Source organism: Heterocephalus glaber, unplaced genomic scaffold (genome assembly GCF_053883595.1).
Source record: "Heterocephalus glaber isolate CG9 unplaced genomic scaffold, H.glaber_assembly_v1.0 deba00001429, whole genome shotgun sequence".
Lineage (NCBI taxonomy): Eukaryota > Metazoa > Chordata > Mammalia > Rodentia > Bathyergidae > Heterocephalus > Heterocephalus glaber.
The window spans coordinates 21,009,839-21,031,957 of record NW_028258294.1 but is presented as its reverse complement, the minus strand read 5'-3'; the positions used below and the strand labels follow the sequence as shown (position 1 = coordinate 21,031,957).

The 22,119-nt window shown below is 36.6% G+C and overlaps 1 pseudogene; it reads left to right on the top strand.

Moving 5' to 3' along the window:
- The window catches only part of LOC101717236 (coiled-coil domain-containing protein 43 pseudogene), a 119,333-nt pseudogene extending 99,142 nt beyond the window's left edge, over window positions 1–20,191 (top strand).
- Window positions 20,192–22,119: the final 1,928 nt, after the last annotated feature.

Here is a 22,119-nt window from a genome sequence, read left to right as displayed (position 1 = left end):
GATCAGAGGAGAAATCAATGTAATGGAGACTAAGAGAACGATACAAAAAATCAATGAAGCAAGAGTTGGTTCTTCAAAAGAATCAACAAAATTGACAAACCTTTAGCCAACCTTGTCAGAAAAAGGAAAGACAAGGCCCAAATCCATGCAATTAGAAATGAAAAGGGTGAAATTACAACAGACCCAGCAGAAATCCAGAGGATCATCAATACCTACTTCCAGAACCTATACCCAGTAAGATGGACAACACAGAAGAAATGGACAGATTCCTAGATACATATGAATTACCAAAGTTGAAGGAAGAAGACCTAAAAATTCTGAACAACCCAATATCAACCAATGAAATTGAAAATGTAATTAAAAACTTATCAACTAAGAAAAGCCCGGGCCCTGATGGCTTCACTGCTGAATTCTACAAGACATTTAGAGAAGAACTGCTGCCACTACTGTTTAAACTCTTCAATGAAATTGAAAGGGAAGCAATACTCCCAAATTCATTTCTGGAAGCAAGCATCACCTTGATCCCCAAAGCACAGAAAGACCCATCTGAAAAAGAGAACTATAAGCCAATCTCACTAATGAACATAGATGCAAAAATCCTTAATAAGATAATGGCAAACAGAATGCAGAAGATCATCAAGAAGATCATACACCCTGATCAAGTGGGATTCATCCCAGGGATGCGGGGATGGTTCAACATATGCAAATCAATCAATGTAATACACTATATCAATAGAGCCAAGGACAAAAACCATATGATTATCTCCATAGATGCAGAAAAAACATTTGACAAAATCCAACATGCATTTATGATAAAAACCCTACAAAAAAATTGAAATAGATGGTCTCTACCTCAAACTGATAGAAGCCATCTATGAAAAACCAACAGCCAAGATCATACTAAATGGTCAAAAACTGAAATCCTTCACACTACAATCAGGAACAAGACAAGGATGTCCACTATCACCACTCTTGTTCAATATAGTTCTGGAAACATTAGCCACGACAATTAGGCAAGAGAAAGAAATAAAAAGAAAAAAGGTAATGAAGATGCCAAATTATTATTTGCAGATGACATGATACTGTATATAGAAGACCCCAAGAACTCCACCAAAAGTCTTCTAGACTTAATGACCAAATTCAGTCAAGTAGCTGGTTACAAGGTCAACACACAAAAATCAATAGATTTCCTCTACACGAATGACAGACTCACTGAGAGAGAAATAGAACAAATAATTCCTTTCACAATAGCATCCAAAAGACTGAAATACCAAGGAATCAACCTAATGAAAGAAATCAAAGACCTCTTCTCTGAAAACTATGGCACTCTGAAAAGAGAGATTGAAGATGATATCAGAAAATGGACAGACATCCCCTGCTCCTGGGTAGGAAGGATTAATATAGTGAAAATGGCCATACTTCCAAAACTTCTAGATAGATTTAATGCAATTCCAATTGAGATCCCAGCAGCATACTTCATGGACCTTGAAAAAACAATCCAAAAATTCATTTGGAAGAAGAAGAGACCCAGAATAGCAAAAGCAATTCTAGGTAACAGAGATATGGCAGGAGGTATCAAAATCCCCAACCTGCAACTATACTACAAAGCTACTGTGATAAAAACAGCATGGTACTGGCAAAGAAACAGACTTGAGGACCAGTGGAACAGGTTAGAAGATGCAGAAACAACGCCAGACACACTCAGCCATCTCATCTTTGACAAAGGAGCCAAACACCCTCCCTGGAGGAAAGATAGCCTCTTTAATAAATGGTGCTGGAAAAATTGGGCTTCAACTTGCCAAACATTAAAACTAGACCTGTATCTCTCACCATGCACTAAACTAAAATCAAAATGGATTAAAGATCTAAACATTAAAATAGAAACTCTGAACCAGTTGGAACAGAGGTTAGGTAGAACCCTTGAAGACATTGGGGTAAGAAAAGACTTTATGAACAAAACTTCAGTTGCCCGTGAACTAGTGCAAACAACCAACAAGTGGGATCTCTTCTTATTAAAAGGCTTCTGCACAGCAAGAGAAACCACCAGCAGTGGGAAGAGACAACCCACAATGTGGGAAAAAATCTTCACCTGTTCTTCCTCAGACAAAGGTCTACTATCTCGAATCTACAAAGAACTTAAAAAGATCAGACCTCCCAAATTTAAAGACCCAATCCAAAAATGGGCATGTGAAATGAACAGACATTTCTCAGACAAAGTAGAAATAACAAATAAATACATGAAAAACTGTTCAACATCACTGGTCATTCGAGAGATACAAATGAAAACAATGCTGAGATTCTACTTCACTCCAGAAAGAATGGCTGCTATCATGAAATAAACCAATAACAAATGCTGCCAGGGCTGTGGGGATAGAGGAACCCTGCTCCACTGCTGGTGGGAGTGTAGACTGGGGCAAACACTGTGAAAATCAGTATGGAGATACCTCAGAGAACTAGGTCTGGAAGTCCCATTTGACCCTGCTATTCCACTGCTGGGGATCTTCCCCAAAGAATTAAAAGAATCGTACCACAGTGATATATGTGCACCCATGTTCATAGCAGAACAGTTTGTAATAGCTAAAACTTGGAAACAGCCCAAATACCCATCAACTGGAGACTGGATCAAGAAAATGTGTTTTTTTTTTATAAAATGGAGTACTACTCAGCCATAAAAAATGAGAAATTAGAGACATTTATAGCTAAGTGGATGCACATTGAGGCAATACTCTTAAGTGAAATAAATAGGTCACACATGTATAAATACCAAATAGTTTCTCTGGTATGTGAAACTGAAAGTGGAAATAAGTACTAAATGTATAATAGGTAATGTGAAATAGGAAGAAAAGGGGCAAAGGGGAAGGAAGTGGGAGGGCTAGGGGAAAGGATAGAAAGGAATGGGATTAATATGAGAAAATGGAAAAATACGAACACAATCTTTGTAAATAGAGAGGACTGGAGGGGTTGAAGAGAGGGCTGGGCAAGGGTGAAAAATAAGAACCAAGAGAGACTATGTAAAGGTGCAAATTTCCAATGATGAATGTCATTATATTGTACACCTAAAATGCACTATTGATTAGAATGAATAATCGATAATGTAAAATAGGAAGAAAAGTTCCAAAGGGGTAGAGGTAGTGGCAGGGGCAGGGGAAAGGAAAGACGGGAAAGGAAAAATGATGAGAAATGGAAAAAATGGAAATGAAGTCTTTGTAAATAGGGAAGGGTGGAAGGCATGAAGGGAGGGCTAGGAATGGGGAAAAAATAAGAACCAAGATGCATTATGTAAAGGTACAATTCCCAATGAGAAATGTAATTGTGTTGTATACCTACAATGTACCAATAAAAAAAATCAATTAAAAAAAAAAGAAAAGAATTGCACCAATGCAAGACTCAAATCCAATGGAGGAATAATTAATTGCTGTAGGATTTTTTTAAAGTATGATTCTCCACCAAAGTCATAAGAATTCCTTGATTTTCTTTATTAATTCCGGTATCTTCATGTTTCACATTTAGAATGTTAACCCATCTAGAATTTTGTATTGTATATATTGTGAGTTGGAACCTGCTGAAAGTTTTCCCAACACTATAAAATAAACAATGTATTCTTTCTCAATGACTTTTATTACTACTATCATAATCAAAATTGACTTTATTATAGTCATGCACAACATAATACATTGTTCAATTCTTAGTCCATATATATGTGTAGTCTCAAAAATCAATAATATAATTGGGGTATATAATAGACTAGCCCACGTAAGCTTCTGTAAGTACGTTGTGTAATGCCCACACAGTGAGGAAACTACCCAATAATACATTTCTCAGAATGTGTCCTGTGGGATAAGTACTACATGTCTATAGATGTAGAATTTTGTTCTCATTTAAATATATGAATTTTTTTTATAATTTGAAATTTCTCACTGAACATGTTCTGTAGGGTAACATATTTGAGTATACACACATATACACATATCATTTAGAAAAGTAGGGAAAACTTAGTGAACACTATGGAAAATGATTATAATTTACAGACATATATTTGCAATAATATAGTAGAATTGGAAATAGGATTAGACATAGCATAATTCACCTTAAAGATTACTACAATAGAGGCTTACTTTATTTATACAAAAAACATCTCACATAAACAGAAAAATATGAATGGTTGGTGGAATAAAATTTTTTGTTGAAAAATGCATTTTAATTAAAAAATGAGCATATTAGATATAATGTATATTTTATTCCCAAAATATCCTACTTAATTAAACTAAATGTTGGAAGGGTTTTCCTATTTACTAGCCCAAGAAAACTCACTGATATGACTTTAGACACAAAAATATTTGAATTAAATATTTAATATAAATATTTTATTAAAATATCATTTGTATGGGTCTATTTTAATGATTTTACCAAATGTGTAATACAGTAGTGGATTAGTATATTAATTTGAGAAATAGACATTTTTGTTAGGATTTCAAATAATTTTTTTATTAAAATAAGCAACCATGAAACCCCAGTTTTTATAAAATTTTCTGAAAGTTTCTGTGCACACTAATTCTGAAGTATTATTTCATTCCTTTCACTGTTTATCTGTGCAGATCTAAATCAGAGCTCCAGCAATGAAATCAGGGACATTTTTGACTTATAGTCTTCACTTGTCTCTGGATAACATTAATGCAATCATCATAATATGTATATCTAGCACTATACAATAGATAAGTCTCAAGTAAGAACTATATTAAAACATATATTTTCATCTCTCACCAATTCTGCACAATATGACTCCCTGTTGTAGCAAAATTTACCAGTTTTGCTTTTGGTTTGAAAAAATAATATTTAAAATAAACCTAACATTGAATTCTAAAAACATTAATACATTTTAGCAGACTTAATGAAAGGTGCTGTCAATAATCATTTCAGAGATTAACAAAACAATGCAAAAATGAATAGCACATCAAATAAATTTAAAACAATCTGTAAAGGAGTCAGAATTATTTTTCATTGGATTTAGAAATAATATTTTAATTATTTAGCGTTTTTCAGGCCTCATATTTATGTCCTTATTAACTATACTTTATACCCTATCTTCAACATTTCTTTGTATGAATTCACACTGACAATCTCTTGCTCAAGGAGTAGTATTAAAGATAATCTGAAGGCATATCAGAAATTGTCAAATATTTTGGTTGTGTATATGTCACAGGCAGAGATGTGTGCAGAGTCGCCGAAGTTCCCAGCCTGACTCCCGACGTCGGTCGCTGAAGGTTGTGGAAGAAACAGATACAGATTGAAAGCGTAGAAGCAAAGTTGTACTTTTATTCAGCAAGCATGCAAGATTACAGCTGTCTTCTCTCAGCGAGACAGGCAGGGGTGCCTGAGGCACCGTTGAAGAGGTGCTGGAGGGGTTCATTTTATAGTGGCTGGGGGCCTACCCTGTCTCTGGGCTGAGGGACCCCCTACTTGATTGGCTAACTGGTTAATATGGCTCCATACTAGGGAAAGGTAGTGGGGGCTTTCACATCTTAGGGTCAAGTTTCTTTTTTTTTTTCTCTTGATCTTAGCAAACCAAGCTTTGCAGGGTACAGCAATAAAGAGGAAGTGTAACTGCAGGCTGTCAGCTTTTCACAGGTGGTTAAGCCTGTTCTGCCACCCATCTAAAACTCCTTCGGGGTGATGGATCTCTCATCTTTCCCTGCCTATGGGTCTCTACCCTACATATATATTAGAGTGCAAGTTAAAAAATATACTAACCACTGCCAATTATGGACTTGTGATACAACTTTGCTCATTTCAATCACCATTTTGTTACATGATCAAAATTTGTCATTACATGCCATATTTAATTCTCCCAACCTGAGACATATAAAAGCTATATTCTTTCAGTTCCCTTATTGTTAGAGACATTTAAATTATATCAATGAGTTGTGATTGGGTATAGAGTGGGTCACTGTAGTATGAAGATTTAATCTTACTCATCTCCTCTTCAACCATGGCAAAACAAAATGTGTGCTAAAATGAAGCTAGCAGAAGATCAAAGCTTTAAAGATTGTTGAGCCTCCACTTAGATAGACTCTGTTCTCCATGGTGATTATATCTTGAGCAACAAATAATATTCTCTTGCATTATTACTGAAATGCTGTTGTTAATACAACATCACAGCATCATAATCCTGACTTATGGCAGAATTTTATATATCCTTCTTTAATATTACAAATAAACTGAGAATTTGGAGAATCATTTCATAAAGCTCATAGTATCCCAAAGATACCAGAATCCACTTAGCAACTTAGCACAAGTTTTCATATTTGAAAATGACCATTAATACACTTCTTTGTAAGGAAAAAAAGGGAGGGATTAATTTTGTCATATTTGTTCTTTATTGATATACACAACTTCCTTCAGCATTGTAGAATCATTCATAAAGGATAAATTATAAATTTTTGAGAATGACTATCATCAAAAAATCAAACAATACCAAATGCTGGCAAATCTGCAAAGAAAAAGAACACTTTTAGGGGAGAAACCTAAGCTAGTAAAATCACTTGAGATGGAGTATGGAGATTCCTCAAAAAACTAAAACTAGAAATTTCACTGGACCCAGCTATTCACCTTATAAGTATCTTCCCAAAAGAGTTAAGGACATAATATTACAGTAATACATGCATTCTTGTAATTATAGCAGCACAATTCAAAATGGCTAAATCATGGAAGTGCCCTGTATATTCTCCAAGAGATGATGGAAAAACAAAATGTGGTATTTATACACAATGCAGTACTGCTGTACCATAAATAACAGACTTGAGTCATTTGTAGGAAAATAGATGTACTTTCAAACCATAATCAGACACACAAGCTTAAATATCATATGGTTCCTCTTATTATGAGAAACCAAAAATACAAATAAAGAGCAAAATAAAAGACAGATAATAGGAAGTAGGCAGATAGATCTTTTGCAAATGGGAAGGGGATCAAGAGATGCAGGATGGGAGAAGATGGGGGAGGAAGGGGAAAAGAAGGGAATGAAAAAAAAAGAAGTGCTATATAGATGTACCCACTCCTCATAAGAAATATAAGTATTACCTATTGCAGGGGGCCGGGGATTTAGCTCAGTAGTTCCATCACCTGCTTCTCAACCACAAGGTCCTGAGTTTGATCCCCAGTACCAAAAAAAAAAAAAAAAAACAACCTATTGCAAACATGTAGTAAAACAATTAAAAATTAAACAATGTACTAGTTATCAAAATTAAGCTGGGAATGTAGCTCAGTATTAAAGTATTTGCCTGGTACACCAGAAGTCAAGGTTTAAACACACCAGCACCATCAAAAAAAAAAAAAAAAAAGAAGTTCCAATAACTAAGAATGGAAGTAATTCTGTGGTAATCTTGTCACATGTACTTGTGCACTTATTCTGGAAGCAAATATACAGCTGGTGCTTCCTATATATGAGATTTTTTACTTTTATAAAACAATGATTTTAGGAAGTGCATATATACGCATACACACAAGTACACATACATATATGAAGATATTGGTTTAACATTGAACATGGGTTAAAAGTGTTGCTTTTACCACAAATGAGACTTTTTGTGTTGGCTTTACTTGGAATAATGTAGATGGGAAACTGCATAAAGTTCAAAACAACCCAGAACAAAGAAAAAGAGGTTTTTCTTGTGAAAACCTGACATAAAACAAGTAGGGTAGATTAAAGAACTGCTTAAATGATTCACTGAAGCTGAAGTTCAAGAAAAATCACTGCCACAACCAAAATGCCTGGAAATGCATAGATTGCTAGTAAAGTGTACCTCCATTTGAGTAAAGGCAAAGGAAGAATGTGAATCTGGGAGGAATGTTTTCCAGTAGTAACACTATCAGCAAATAGTGATTCTAAAAGAGGCCAAAGCCAGTTCAAGGTTTTATCAAATGCTTTGGCCCATCAATAACAAGTGTAGGCTTCTGTTTCAAGCCATATGTTTATTGTGATCTTGGGCTAAATCTATTCTGGGGGCCATCCCCTCCGTAGTAGAGTGAAGACTTGCTCCTCCATAGCAAAAACTCCATTCTGCTCCATACCTATGAATTGCTTAACACTGTCAACCTTAGTTACAAAATTTGTTCTGCTTAACATATTTCATGTTCTCCCACATGTGCTGAGCAAAACTGACTAAGAGAAGGGCCTTCCCTCAAACAGCTTAAATGTCTCTGGTTATTTAGGATTCAGCACTCAGTATCATGGTGGGGTTCTAGATTTGATATTATATTAATGCACTGAAATACGTACTTCCTACAAAGTATAGAAGGCACCATTTTCAAAAAGCACTTTTCCAGTCACTCAGATTCCTAAGAACAGATAAACTTTTAATGAACTTGTTACCTAAATAAGTGTTTTCTCCTCAAATTTAATGCCCAAGTAGGTAGATAAAAATGAAAATAATTAAAACACATAATCCCCAACATGATCTTGTACTGATGAGCTTGTTCAGTGAGAGGAACAGAACAAAAATAGTATAATAAATTAATTGGAGGTAAAATCCTTATTTCTAAACTCTAGTTAATAACAATGATTCTGCTTAATGAATACTTGTATAACCTTGGGCAGCCGAAGTTTTCAGGACCTCAGGTCTCTTTTTATCTATAAAACAAAAGACATGGTCATTGGATAAAGTAATCATTAAGTTTTATTAGTTTAAAGATTTCATATTTTCTAAAGTAGCTTTGCACATTAGAGAAGAAATAAAATGAGACCTTATTGAAATTGGGGAAATTTAATGAAAGCATTTTAATTTTTAGTAAGAATTGCCTATCTGAATGTTTCAGATGAAATCTGTCAAAAACATCAAATGTAAAATAGGGATAAAATTCAAGCTTTTCTTAAATGAAATATAGAATTGAAAAATTGAGGAAACAATACACTCAATATATAATATGTAATAATTATAAAATTGAATTTTATGACATTAATGATGACATAGAGTTTAGTCTTGATATCAACATAATCTTTGTGTGCCCTACTAGTTAATATGTGTTTAGCACTGCACATGGCCAAGGCAAAAAACAGTAAATAATTCTTTTTTTTCTTATTTTTCCCCATTCCTAGCCCTCCCTTCACCCCCTCCACCCTTCCCTACTTACAAAGACTTTATTTCCATTTTTTCCATTTCTCATCATTTTTCCTTTCCCTTCTTTCCTTTCCCCTGCCCCTCCCACTACCCCTACCCCTTTGGACCTTTTCTTCCTATTAGCAAATAATTATTTTAATGAAGGTTTGCTCAACCACAGAATAAGAAACATTTTCTTTATCAGTTGCAAGCATTCTTAAATAGAGTTAATTTCTGCATGGTTATGAAGGAGTAATAAACAAACTAAAAGATATTTCGAGTTACATCTGAGACAAAAGGCAAAGCTATAGTTAAGGGCCTTCCCTGACAGGTTCCTTTGTAGACATCAGTTTAATATTTTCCTTAGGAATTCATCCCTAAGGAAACTATGAATTCACTTTTCACATAAATAAAAAATTCAATAATTATAATAATTTAGGAAAACAAAGTTAATATAGAATATCCAATTTGATAGACATGGTGTGAACATGCTTTTTCTAAAATCTCTTAAACCTTTTCAATGGGCACCAAAGACACCAATCGTCTTTATTGCCTTACTTCATTAACCATCATAATTTTGGTGCTACAGTGATAAACTTGAATAAAAATTTCTTCACTTTTAGTAAAATACTTCATTCATCTACAGGTGACAGGTAATGCTTTATTCATAAATTTAAGGTAGATCTCATCGTTTCTCTTGCTCCAAAAAAGATCTGATATTGATGACAAGCATTTTATATATTGCTTAGCTATTGCTAAGTAATGGGAAGATTAGTCTTTCAAAAACCACACAAATTGACAGGGCTGTGACAAGCTTCCAGATTTTTCCTGGTACTTTTGTCAGCTTAACTGAATCTCAGTTTCTGGACATTTCTTTCAACCCCTATGTTCTTATAGTTATAATTAGAGTCATCTACAAATGTACCTGATGTTCCAAAGAACTATAATTGACCTTATTTTGTAGATTTAACTATATGGGCACCATTTTAAGGTCGAGGTTATAAGAACTGATGTGACCACATTCATAAGGAATTCTGAGTCTCTTCAACATGAAATATGCTAAAAAGTATGAGTTTTGTGTCTTCACTTTAGGAGTCAATAGAGGACACGACTCACTTTTCATGAGGAAATGATTTATGTCTCCTAACAGGAAAATGTATTGAATCTTGTAGCTGTTAGCACACTAACTATTGTGGGAATAGTAGCATAAAAGGTTTTCAATAAGACTTTAGCCCAAAGACTTAGAAAAGAGGAAATGATTTGCCTTTAAGAGACACACTGAGGAAACAAGACTTAATAAATTAAAGTATATATATATATATATATATATATATATATATATATATAGTAATTTGGAAGATGCAGAACAGATCTGAAGCCTGCAAATGAACTATTCACAATTAATTTATAATAATAATAGATAATCTTCTTTGTACATATTCTACACATATGTGTGTACCCATATAATATATAAATATACATATATAAACATATATATACCATTTTTCCTATATTGTATTATATAGTTCCAAAGTTAGTGTCTTATAAAAGGCTTCAAAGTAAATAATATTCAGAATAGGTTTTCCAATCTCATTTAGTCAAATTCTACCAGATATCCTACTTATCTAAGAAAAAAAAGATACACCAATATGAAGGAAAATATATGATCATTGAAGCATAGATGTTTCATATCGTTAGATTTTGAAAACAGAACTGAATTAAAAATCTTAACCCAGTAGTACACTGGCTGCCTTATTTTACAGGGAAAAATAATGTTCCAAAAACTTAGTACATTGCATGACATTCAAAGTGGAAAATAGGAATGCCAGGGTTACGTGGTACCATTCCAAATCACTATCTGATTGTGAAAGTAAATGGTTCACACTGTGTTATGTTAATGTCCTCAACATGTGAATTAATTCAAAATTCCCTGATTTTGCTACCTTCAAACAAGCCTCCATTTGGTCAGACTACATTTATAGCAATTGACCTACTTTGGAGATAACTTCAGGCTCTGTTACAGAACAACACAACAAAGCAAGTACCACCATAAGGAGAGGTCGACTAACTTTACGGCTTCCCAGTGCATATAAAACATGTGTTTACACTATGTTGTTGTCTATGAACTGCTCAATATTATGTCTTTAAAAAACAATGTATGAAGTGGTATGATTAAAAAATATCCTAGTTACTTAAATTAAAAAAAAAATATTATGTTAAAAGATATATTGTCATTATTATCCTTCAAAATACATGTTGAACACACTTATCTCATCATTCTTGTCATTTTCTGAAGTAGTTTTGGGACTTCTCTTTTATGAATGTCTTTAGTTTCACAGTGGTGACACCCTTATTTTTCATGATAATTTGATTTTGAGGAAGAGCCAGAAGTATCTCGATGTTTGGCCAATATAATGGATGACAACACACTGTAATGTTTTTATGAGCTTACTGTTATTGCTCATATTTAGATGTCCCCACAAAGCTTCATGAGCTTGTAGGTGGGGTTTGGGGGAGGTGATTGGATCACGGAGGTATGATGATCATCTGTAGATTTATGCACTGAAGAATTCATTTCTAAATGTCATATTGGGAGGCAAGTCCTAGTCAGAGGAGATGGGTCAGTGGGGATGTATCCTGGTAGAGTCACTCTTCCTCCCTCCTCCCTTGATCCTTCTCTGCTTCCCGCCAGCCATGCCTTAATCTTTCTCTCTTCTGCCATGGTGCTCTGCCGTGCCACCCTGCCTTGGAGCCAACCAACTATGGACTAAAACCTGTATAAACTGTGAGCCAAAATAAATCTTTAAATTTTGGGTGTCAGGTACTGAGTTTTAGCAAGAAAAGTAAGACACTTCCCTTTCCAGTAGATGTCACTTGGTGGCAGCATTCACTGTATTTTTAATCTTACCAAGTAAAGACACTTAGGAAAGAGGACTTCCAGACCTGCTTTAGAAAGTGGTAAGAATGACAGGATAAGTGTGTTTGAAGTGAGCAAGAGTATTTTGAAGGGGATTCATGACAATGTGTCTTACTACAGCAAATTTAAACATTCACTGCATGTTTTGATCACACCTCATATTTACTCTAGACTTTTAGAATAAACAAATCATCTCCTTTTTATTTCTTTAAGCCTGGTCTACAAAGTGATCTCAAGGCCACCCTGAACTACATAGAGAGACCTTGTATCAGAAAAAAAAAAAAAAGAAAAAGAAAACAAGCATATTTTAACCTTGATGTGGTAGTGCACACCTGTAATCTCAGTACTCTGGAGGCCAAAGGAGGAGGATCACCTCAATTTTGAGGCCAGCCTGAACTACATAGTGAGCTCAAGTCCAGCTTGAACTATTACATAGTATGACCCTGTACTAAACAAACAAACCAGAAAGATTAGAGGAGTTCAGTCACATTTTCAGGTTCTTCTTTTGATTCAAGTTATCTTCCTATTTCATGGGATCTCATTTGCTTCTATCACTGAAGTCTTGAAGGACCTCAAATTCATCCATAAAAGATGGTGTCAACATTTTCTTTAATATTTTGAACTCCTCTCATGAATCACAAATATTCTTAATGAAATAGAAGTTATTCAATTTACTTTGCACAGTTCTATTAGAGGAATCACTATCTTTGGCATTTACAGCATTATGAAACACACTTCTCAAATATTAAGTTTGGAAAGTCAAACTTGCTTCTTGGTTTATCTGCTGCAGAATGGATGTTGTATTAGCAGGCTTAAGAACAGCATTAATCTCAGAGACATAGGCATCAGAGCTCTTGTGTAACCAGATGCATCTCCAATCAGTAGTAATATTTTTTTTCTAAGCAATGGGTGTCAACAGTGGCTTTAAAATTGGCAGAAAACCATGTTGTAAAAAGATGTGTTGTCACCCAGACTTTGTTTCTTCATGGATGGAGCATGGATAAAGCATATTTAGTATAATTCTTGAAGGCTTTGTAATTTATAGAATGACAAATGAGCAATAGCTTTAACTTTAAAAAAGTCACCAGCTGCTAAGGTACAATTGAATCGGCCTGTCCTCTGAAGCTTTAAAGCCAAACAATAACTTCTCCACTTTAACTATGAAAGTCCTTGATAGAATTCTCTTCCAGTATAATGCTGCTTTGTCTACAGTGAGAATTGGTTGTTTGGTGTAGCTGCTTTCATGTATCAAAGCTATATCTTCCAGGTAACTTGCTGCAGCTTCCACATCATTACTTACTACTCCCCCATGTTATAGAGATAGCTTCTTTCCATAAACTGCATAAACTTCTAGGTTTAAACTTTTCTTCTGCAACTTCCTCATCTCTCTTAGCCTTCATGGCATTAAAGAGAGTTAGAGCCTTACTCTGGACTAGGCTTTGGCTTAACTGAATGTTGCATCTGGTATGATCTTCGATCCCACCATTAAATCCTTCTCCACATCAGCAATAATACTATTTCATTTTCTTACCACTCTTGTATGTATTGAAGTAGCATTTTTAACTTTCTTCAAGAATACTTGCTTTTCATCAAAACTTGCTACCTGTTCAGTGTAAGAATCTGGCTTTTGTCCTATCTCAGATTCTGATGTCTTCCTCTCTAATTATAATAATCTCTAGGTCTCAATTGAAAATGAGAGACAAGGACTGGGGATTTAGCTCAGTGGCACTGTGCCTGCCTGGCAAGCACAAGGTCTTGAGTTTGATCCCCAGTACTGGGGTACTAGGGGAAAAAAAAGTGAATCTTCCTTTTATTTGAACACTTGGAGGCCATTGTAGGGTTATTCATTGGTCTAATTTTAATATTTTTTATTTCAGGAAATAGGTCCAACCAGAGGAAAAGTAATGGGGAAACAGTTGATAAAACAGTCAAAAAATCAAAGACATTATCTTGGAGGAAGCAATCCCTGGAATATGTTTAAAAGCTGAATATGAAATACAGCACTGAAGAGTGGCTGACAGATATTTACAAGTAGGAGTAATGCCTACACAGGGCCAGAGCTGAGGTAGAGCATAGCTGTTTGTTGTACCACAAGTACTTTAGGATGGCTGGGATATGAGGATAAAATCAGAGTGGAGAGGGATGTGAGGGCTAAAGAAAATTGGGTTGTTCTCAAGGAGCCTCACCTGTTGTAAGCTATGGCATACAATGCAGCTCTGCTTTTCAGAAATCCATTCATTAAACAGACATCAGTCTGATATATAAATACCAAATTAATTGACTAATTTATAATAAAAATAGCTATCATTTTTGCATATATGGTTATATAAGTATGAAAATCATAACTGAAGATTTGTGACAATCACCTGTTGAGCTAGACATTTGGTAAGAAGTTTTTCAACAGTGTACGTTCACTCTGTGTGTATGTGTTACATTTTGGTACTTTCTCACAATATTTTAATTTTTTCATCATTTTGTATATTATGGTGATCTATGATGAGTGATTTTTGATGTTATTATTTTAATTAACTTTGATTTCTTATCTGAGTTATTCAGTCTCTTCCCATGTCCACTCAGTGACTTTGTACACGGCATAATTATGGAGTTTACCAGTAAGTGTCTGATAGTACTTTCAACTCCTTCAATGCAGATATTTTCTTATTTACGTTTCCATTTCACAACTGTACTGTCACTTAGTGGTTGACCAAAACACATATGTGGGACATATTAATTGGAATCCCTAGATCCAGGCATACAATTTTGAATAACATCTTGTTCATAATAAAATTCCTAAAACTTAGAAATGTATTGAATTTTCAAAATTATTTTATTGTATCAATAATAAAATATTATTTATAGTTGTATACAAAGATATTATTAAAGAGTATTTTAATAATTATAATATTTTGCTCAATATTGATATGCTGTTATTATTAGAAAATACAAGCCGGCATGGTGGTACATACCAGTAATCCCAGCACTAGGGAGGCTGAGGCAGGAGGATCGCCGAGGGTTCCAGGCCCCTGGGCTACATAGTGAGACACTGTGTCAAAAAATCAAAAAACAAAACAAAACTAAAATGAAAATACTACTTAAATTTATTTCTACTTATAGCCCTTTCCTAGAGAAAAATAACATATTCCTTTTTTTAAACAATGATATTTACACAAGTCTTTTAAGAGTTATAACAAAATGAACATTTTTTAATAATAGAAATGAGAAAATTCAGAACTGAATACAGGGACAGAAGTTTGTGTAAAATTATGGCAATATGACCAGATAAATCTCAATTTATGGCAAGAGATGGAATGAAATTATTACTGAATCAGGTCTCCGAGTTGATCGGTTTTGTTTTGTTTTCTTCCCATGAAACTCTATCACTTGAGAGAGGGTATAAATAGTTGGTTTGCACTCTAGAGAGAGACTATTCAATTATTTAGGAGGTTTATCATGAAGTAGTTATTCATAAATTCAGAGAACATAAATAAGTATGGTGTAGGCACATGCAAATGCAAATGTCAATGAAAGGCTCTGCCAATATCTACAGAAGGGGAAATAATTAGGACATTCATGAGAATCACTCAACTTCTGATGTTAAGACTAATGCTTTTCTTATTTTTACTTTTAATATTGGATTTACCACATGCATTCAATGGTTTAGGACAATATTCTTGAATTTGTTAAGTAGCAAAAAACATGAAGTGAATACATATAAATGTTGGATTTCTAAAGTATCAAAATGTATTCAGTGGTTGCTTTTGCTGTTCATACACTGTTGAGTGATGTCTTGTCATTCACTGTCTTGCAACACTTTAGCTCAGCCTTTCACGCAAATTTTATTCAAATCCTGCACAAGCCAGTGACATGGGAGCATCAATATGGGCAGGCTCAACTTCAACACTTCACCCTCAGTCCAGAACCCTGTAACAGTCTCCTTGAGTTCTTATCCTGCGTGCATCTCATGTAACAGGGGTCATTACTCCAAGATTCCTAGGCACATGCCAGACAGGAAAAAACTGGTCTGAATGCTAATGCCCTTTAGAAATTGTTTTGAGAAATCTACTATTATTCTGATAAAATTTAACTTATTATAAGTTACTAGAGGGACTTCTCTAGCAGAATTAAGTATTATCCCTTTGTTCTGAGTTTCTGACATTTTGTCTATGATGTGTGATTTAGAGGCTCTTCTCTTGTCACGGATACTTGGGGTTGCATATGCTTCAGTTACCTGGATTTTGAATTTTGTCCCTAGATTTAAAAATTTTTCTACATGATTTCAGTGAATAAATTTTTTGATCTTTTGCATGATCTTTAATCTTCTCTTAACTTTCTTTATGTGGGTTATTTTTTAATCATTTAGCAGTGGTTGGATACATTGTCCATGGTGCCTTGTTTTTAGGGTATCACTGAGTACATGTTCTACTGTTTCAGCCTTGTCGTTTAGTTCTGACACACTCTTCACATTGCTCATTCCAGCTGTCCATACTTTCAATTCAATTTTATGTATCCTGGATTTCTCTTCTATTTTTTTTTCTTTTCTTTTTTCCAGTACTGGGGATTGAACTAAGGACCTTGAGCTTTTGAGGCAGGCGTGGTGCTACTGAGCTAAATCCCCAGCCCTCTCTTCAATTTTTTAATAATCTCTAATTCTTTACTAAAGTTATTGTCTATATCTTGTGTCATCTTGTTTAATTTAATTATCATTTTGTTTAGATCTTCATTAAACTCTTTGAACACTTTATCAATTAAGTCCTTTGTCTAATTACTTCCTTTTTGAGCTCAATAAACATCCCGCGCATTTGTCTGTTTCTTCTTTAATCCTTTCAAACATTTTAAGAATTTGACTTTTGAGTTCTCTTCTTGTGAAGTCCTTCATTTCAGTGCCTGTGAAATCAGCTTTCTGGGAGTTGAGAGTTTTGAGAAGCATCTTTTGCCTTGTCTTCTCATTTTTCTATTGTATCAGTCCTGAGGGTTAGGGTAGAAATATTCTGTCTGTAATGTAGAAAGTCTTTCACTTAGTGTATGTTTCTCTGGCTTCGGTTCTATTTGGTATTTATTTACCTCTTCCCTCTCTTCAATGTAACAGGATCAATCCATGTCACTGTGTTAGAATGACAGAACCACTACCATTTGTATTAGCTTTTACAGAACCAACCATATATCAATCATGCAATGTATACTTGATTTAATAATTTCACTCTTTCTTTCTTTCTTTCTTTCTTTCTTTCTTTCTTTCTTTCTTTCTTTCTTTTTTTTGGTACTGGCAATTGAACTCAGGATCTTGTGCTTTCAGGTAGGTACGGGAACCACTGAGCTAAATCCCTGGCCCTAATTTCACTCTTTCTACTATAATAAACCAGAAAGATCATGATGTAGTACTGATGACAAACAGGCTAGGGAAGGAGGAAGGAAAGGAAAAAGGAAGAAGAAAGAAGATAATAGTTCAAAAAGATGGAAAGAAAAAAAGAAATAACAGCAAATGAAAGGAAGAAAAGTTGAAGAACTTTGTTAGTATTTTTCTATCTGGAGTGGGGGGCTGGCAGAGAGTGGACTTGAGAGGTTATTTGTGGTGCTGGGAAAAAGGAAGAAGGAGGAGGGAGGTATAATTGGAGAATTAGGAGAATCTGTAAGAATTCCAATTATTTTTCTGATAGAAAGCTTGTTTTTGAACTTTCTATTCACAATTTTTGGTGAGGGTTAATCTGACATGTGCATGAAAGATACTCTCTACAGTAAAGCATTAATTCTTATTCTCCATTTCTCATGTAATATATATTATATATTGTATATATTATATATATTGGAAGAAAGGAGAAAAGAAAAGAAGAAACTGAGGAAAATAAACAACTAGATGCATACAAAAACACAGGAGTAGGGCCCCAAGATGGCAGCCCCAGCAAGGCAGCCGCGGCTTCCTCTTGCCCTGGCGACGGCGGCGGCGGGGTCTTCGGGTCCTGGCTGAACGGGCGTTTGGAGGCAATGGGAGTGGACCGAGCCGTGTCTGGCTCCTACATTCTCGGCATCCTGCAGGAGGAGGAGGAGGAAGAAAAGCTGCACGTCCTGCAGTGCATCCTCTGTGCTTTCCTGGAAGAAAGATTCCCTCCTTACCATCTGCAAAAAGGTTGTGGAACGGTCAGAATCTCAGAATGTTGTCCCCAAAATGAAGAAAGAAGATGAGGTCCAGGCCATCGCCATCCGGATTGAGAAGTAGGCGCAGATCATGGTAAAGGCCCGGATGGTGTCGGAGCAGCGGCAGAGGACAGCTGCCCTGCCGGCGCAGTGCGCCCAGGTGAGGTGACCAATGAGGAGGAATATCCTTCCCTGCCGCTTGGCCAGGGCTCACAGCACTTGAGGAGCGGTCCATTCCCCTGGCTTCATTTTCTCCTCTACGATGACAGTGATGCACAGGCAGGCGTGGTGGCACAGGAAGGAAGACATCAAGTTCAAGGCCAGCCTGGGCCACTTAGTGACTCAGCGAGTCCCTACCTTGAAAAATAGAAAGGGCTGAGGATGCAGCTCAGTGCAAAGGCCCTGGGTTCCATCTCTGGTGCCAAGAAAAAATGGCGACCCTCTGTGGCCCTGTGTGGCTGTGAGCCATGATCCAGAAAGTTGAGGTGGTCGCTCATATACACACATGTACACACACATGTGCACGCCTGCACATGCATGAACACATGAACACTCAGGCACACGCTCACATGCACACGTGCACACACATGTTCACACACAGACATTCACACGCACATGCACACTACATAAACTCTCACACACCCACGTGCACACATTTTGGTACTATAGATGGAGCCCAGGCCTCGCACATGGTGAGCGCGTGCAGTGCTCCTGAGCTGACCCCTAGATCTGGACTTCTATTTTATTTTATTTATTTATTTATTTATTTTGGTACCAGGGATCGAGCTCAGGGCCTTGTGCTTGCAAGGCAGGCATGGCACCACTGAGCTAAATCCCTGGCCCTGAACTTCTATTCTTAACAGATGATCAGTGTCTTCCTGAAAACTTCAGTATGAAACAAGTCATGCCTCAATGACTGTTGACACTGTGCTCTCAGGACGTCTGTGTTTGCCCGACGGTATTCTGTGTGATGTGGTGTCCTGAGTATAACTGAGGCACTAAGATGCACCCATTAGTGGCAGGTCAGAACCTGGGTGTATGAGGGTGCGCTGAGTTAGGGGCAGCCTCCTGTGACATCCGGGGCACTTGTGGGTGTGACGTCGAGGGAGGACACGCTGAGCTCACCTGGCCGACATGAAGGGGGTCTGGCGCATTGTGTGGGGGCCATTGCCCTAGAAATGTCAGCAATGTCATCACAGAGTGGGAAGGAATTCCTGAGTACTTCTGGGTCTATTTCTGCCGGGTTTTTCTCATGGCTGTCTTGGCAGTACTGTGGCCCTAATGAGAAAACTTCAGCTCTTGGGTGAGAAGAGAACTTTTAAAGCATTGGCTGTCCTGGAGGATGTGCTAAATCTCAGATTTCTGGGCTTTCCCTCCAGTGTTTCTGGCTGAAGAGGTTTGGGGTCCAGGAAGGTACATTCCTGGACACAGTGCTTCAAGAGCTGCTATTGAGAGGGAATCTCCCTGTGGCCTGGCTTGCAGGTCTATCACCCAGAATAACTTACATTTCTTCTCAGCCTCTAAGAAAAGGGTTTCTAGAAGCTCTGGACTGAATTTCCTAAGTGGAGGGGTTTTTTTGTTTGTTTGTTTTTTGAGCTTTGAGTTTTGAGTTTTGAGATGGGCTTGCCATGTAGTTCAGGCTGGCCTTGACCTGGCAGTGATCATCCTCCCTCAGCCTCCTGAATGCTGGGGTGACAAGTGTGCACCTCACCCGACTTTCCTGTCACCTCGACAGGGCCCTCCCTGCAACCAGGCCGCTTCCCAGCCCACCTGTCTGCAGTGACTTTTCCTTAAGATCAGCCACTGAAGCAGACGAGAAGGACGATTCAGGCGCTGGGATGAACGCCGCTTCTGACAAATTTCCGTTCCGAAACAACAATGGGGAGGAGGTCCTCAGCGCTCGGAAACTGGAGGTGGAGCGAGACTTGCTTCGGGATGCGTCCCAAAGAAGAAGGAGCAGGACAAGCTGCGGAGGGAGAGGGACAGATTGGCCAAGCAGGAGCCCAAGGAAAAGGAGAGGAAAAGGACACAGAGAGGGAAGCAGAAGCGATAACCTCAGCCAGCTTCCCTCTTCCCCTCGTGGGCCTCAAGCAGAGGTGGGCACGCAAACGTGTGTAGGAGGACTGAGAGCACTGCTGCGGCGAAAGGTTTCCTCTGGTTTACGTGGTTAATAGGAAAATCGCAATCGTTCTAATTACGATAGGTGCACGTTCAGTGGTGTGGGCAGTCATATTATGGTCGTTCTCTGCCAAAGACCTGGAATGGGGCAGCCTTCATATTTTATTACTCAAGTCCCAGGTTTCTTTAGCACCTTTTAAAAAATAAATCTTCCTTGGATAAAGAGCAGGATTCAGAAAGCTGATTCGGGTTCACTCCTTCAGGAGCAGAGCTGAGACCTCTGATCTGTGGGACGCTGCAGGGCCGTAGGCTGCGCTGGAGGTGATGTTACCCCAGTTGTAGCAGTTTCCCAGCTGAGATAGGAAGCCCCGCTGAATCCAGAGTTTAGGGTACATGGCAGCAAACTAGGAAAAGGACTATTGGGCAAGGGAATGTTGTAGATCTGAGAATGTTTTTTTTTGTTTTTTTTTTCATATTTGAGCTTAGCTGTTCAAGTTGTCTTCATTTCCTGTTCTCTGTGATTCAACATATGCAGACAAAAAACCCCAATTTATTCTACAGAGCTCAAGTAAGGGGACCTGCCCAGGTGCTTGAACTTGGGGATGACATCTTGGAGACTACGTGCTTCTGAAAATGGACTTTCAGCACATCTTTTACCTTTGAGCCCACTTCAAACCCTGGCTTTTAGAGGAAACTTGTACCTTCAGTTCTTAACACTTGCACGATTCTGCAATACAAATGATGATGCTCTTGAGTAGCTCCCCCCTAGGCATTCATGTTCTCAATTTTTCATTTACATGCACTCAGCTGTCATTCATCACTATGCTTTCTATATTTCAAAATATCTTAGTATGCTAACGTATTTCTTTTGTCTTCTTGTTCATATATATTTTAAAAACACTTAATGTCATTTAAGATATGTTTCCAGAGGGCTCAGAATGCATAGTATCTATTCACCATTTGTAGCTAAATATTCATTTATTTTCCAATAATATGTTTTATACTTGTTTTACTTTATTGAAAATGTTCTTGAAAATCACCAATAACTATTATTGTCATATTCAACTGAATCTTTCCAATGACAATGATCTTAATGACCACATATCTTTTTTTAAAAATTTGCTCTATTGATTCTGTGACTCAATCAGTCTCTCTTTAAGCACCTCTCATTTTCCAACAATTTCTCAGTCACACATTGGTCCATATGAAATAACTGTAACTACTCTGTTTTGCCTTCTGTCAGTCTTTGGTGTTAATCAGAGATTCTCAGGTTACTCAGTCCAAATCACAATCTACATCTTTACCAAATTAATTTTTTGGATTTTTTTTCACTATTAGTTGTGTATCATTATGATCTGTAAATTTGAATCTCCATCCCTGACTGATTTTTAGGGCTTCAGAAACATACAGTCACTTATGTGCTAGATATTTCAATTCTGGTAAATATTAAATGTCCCCATAGCACCTAAAATTTAGGCTAATAATGAATTTGCCATCTCTTATACTATGTCTTCCTTTTCATGAATCATTTTCAATAGATAATAGTGCTCTCTGCTTAACATTTTCAAAAAGGAAATTATTCAATATTTTCCCTTGCTTTCTGTCATTATGATCACTGAATAATTTACAACTTAATATGTGACTTATATTTTTAATTTTCTACTTGTCTCTAACCTATCTCTTCTGCTCTAGTTTTTAGGTTTATCTGACAATGTCTCTTTCCCTTCAAATCCATTTTGATTGTTTCTTTTGGAATGAACTGTCAAAAATTTAATTTGACAATTTATCATAATTATTTTAGTTTAACCTGCTACTTACATTTGAAGACTGCACTCCTAAGATAGCTTGTAAGACCCATCATTA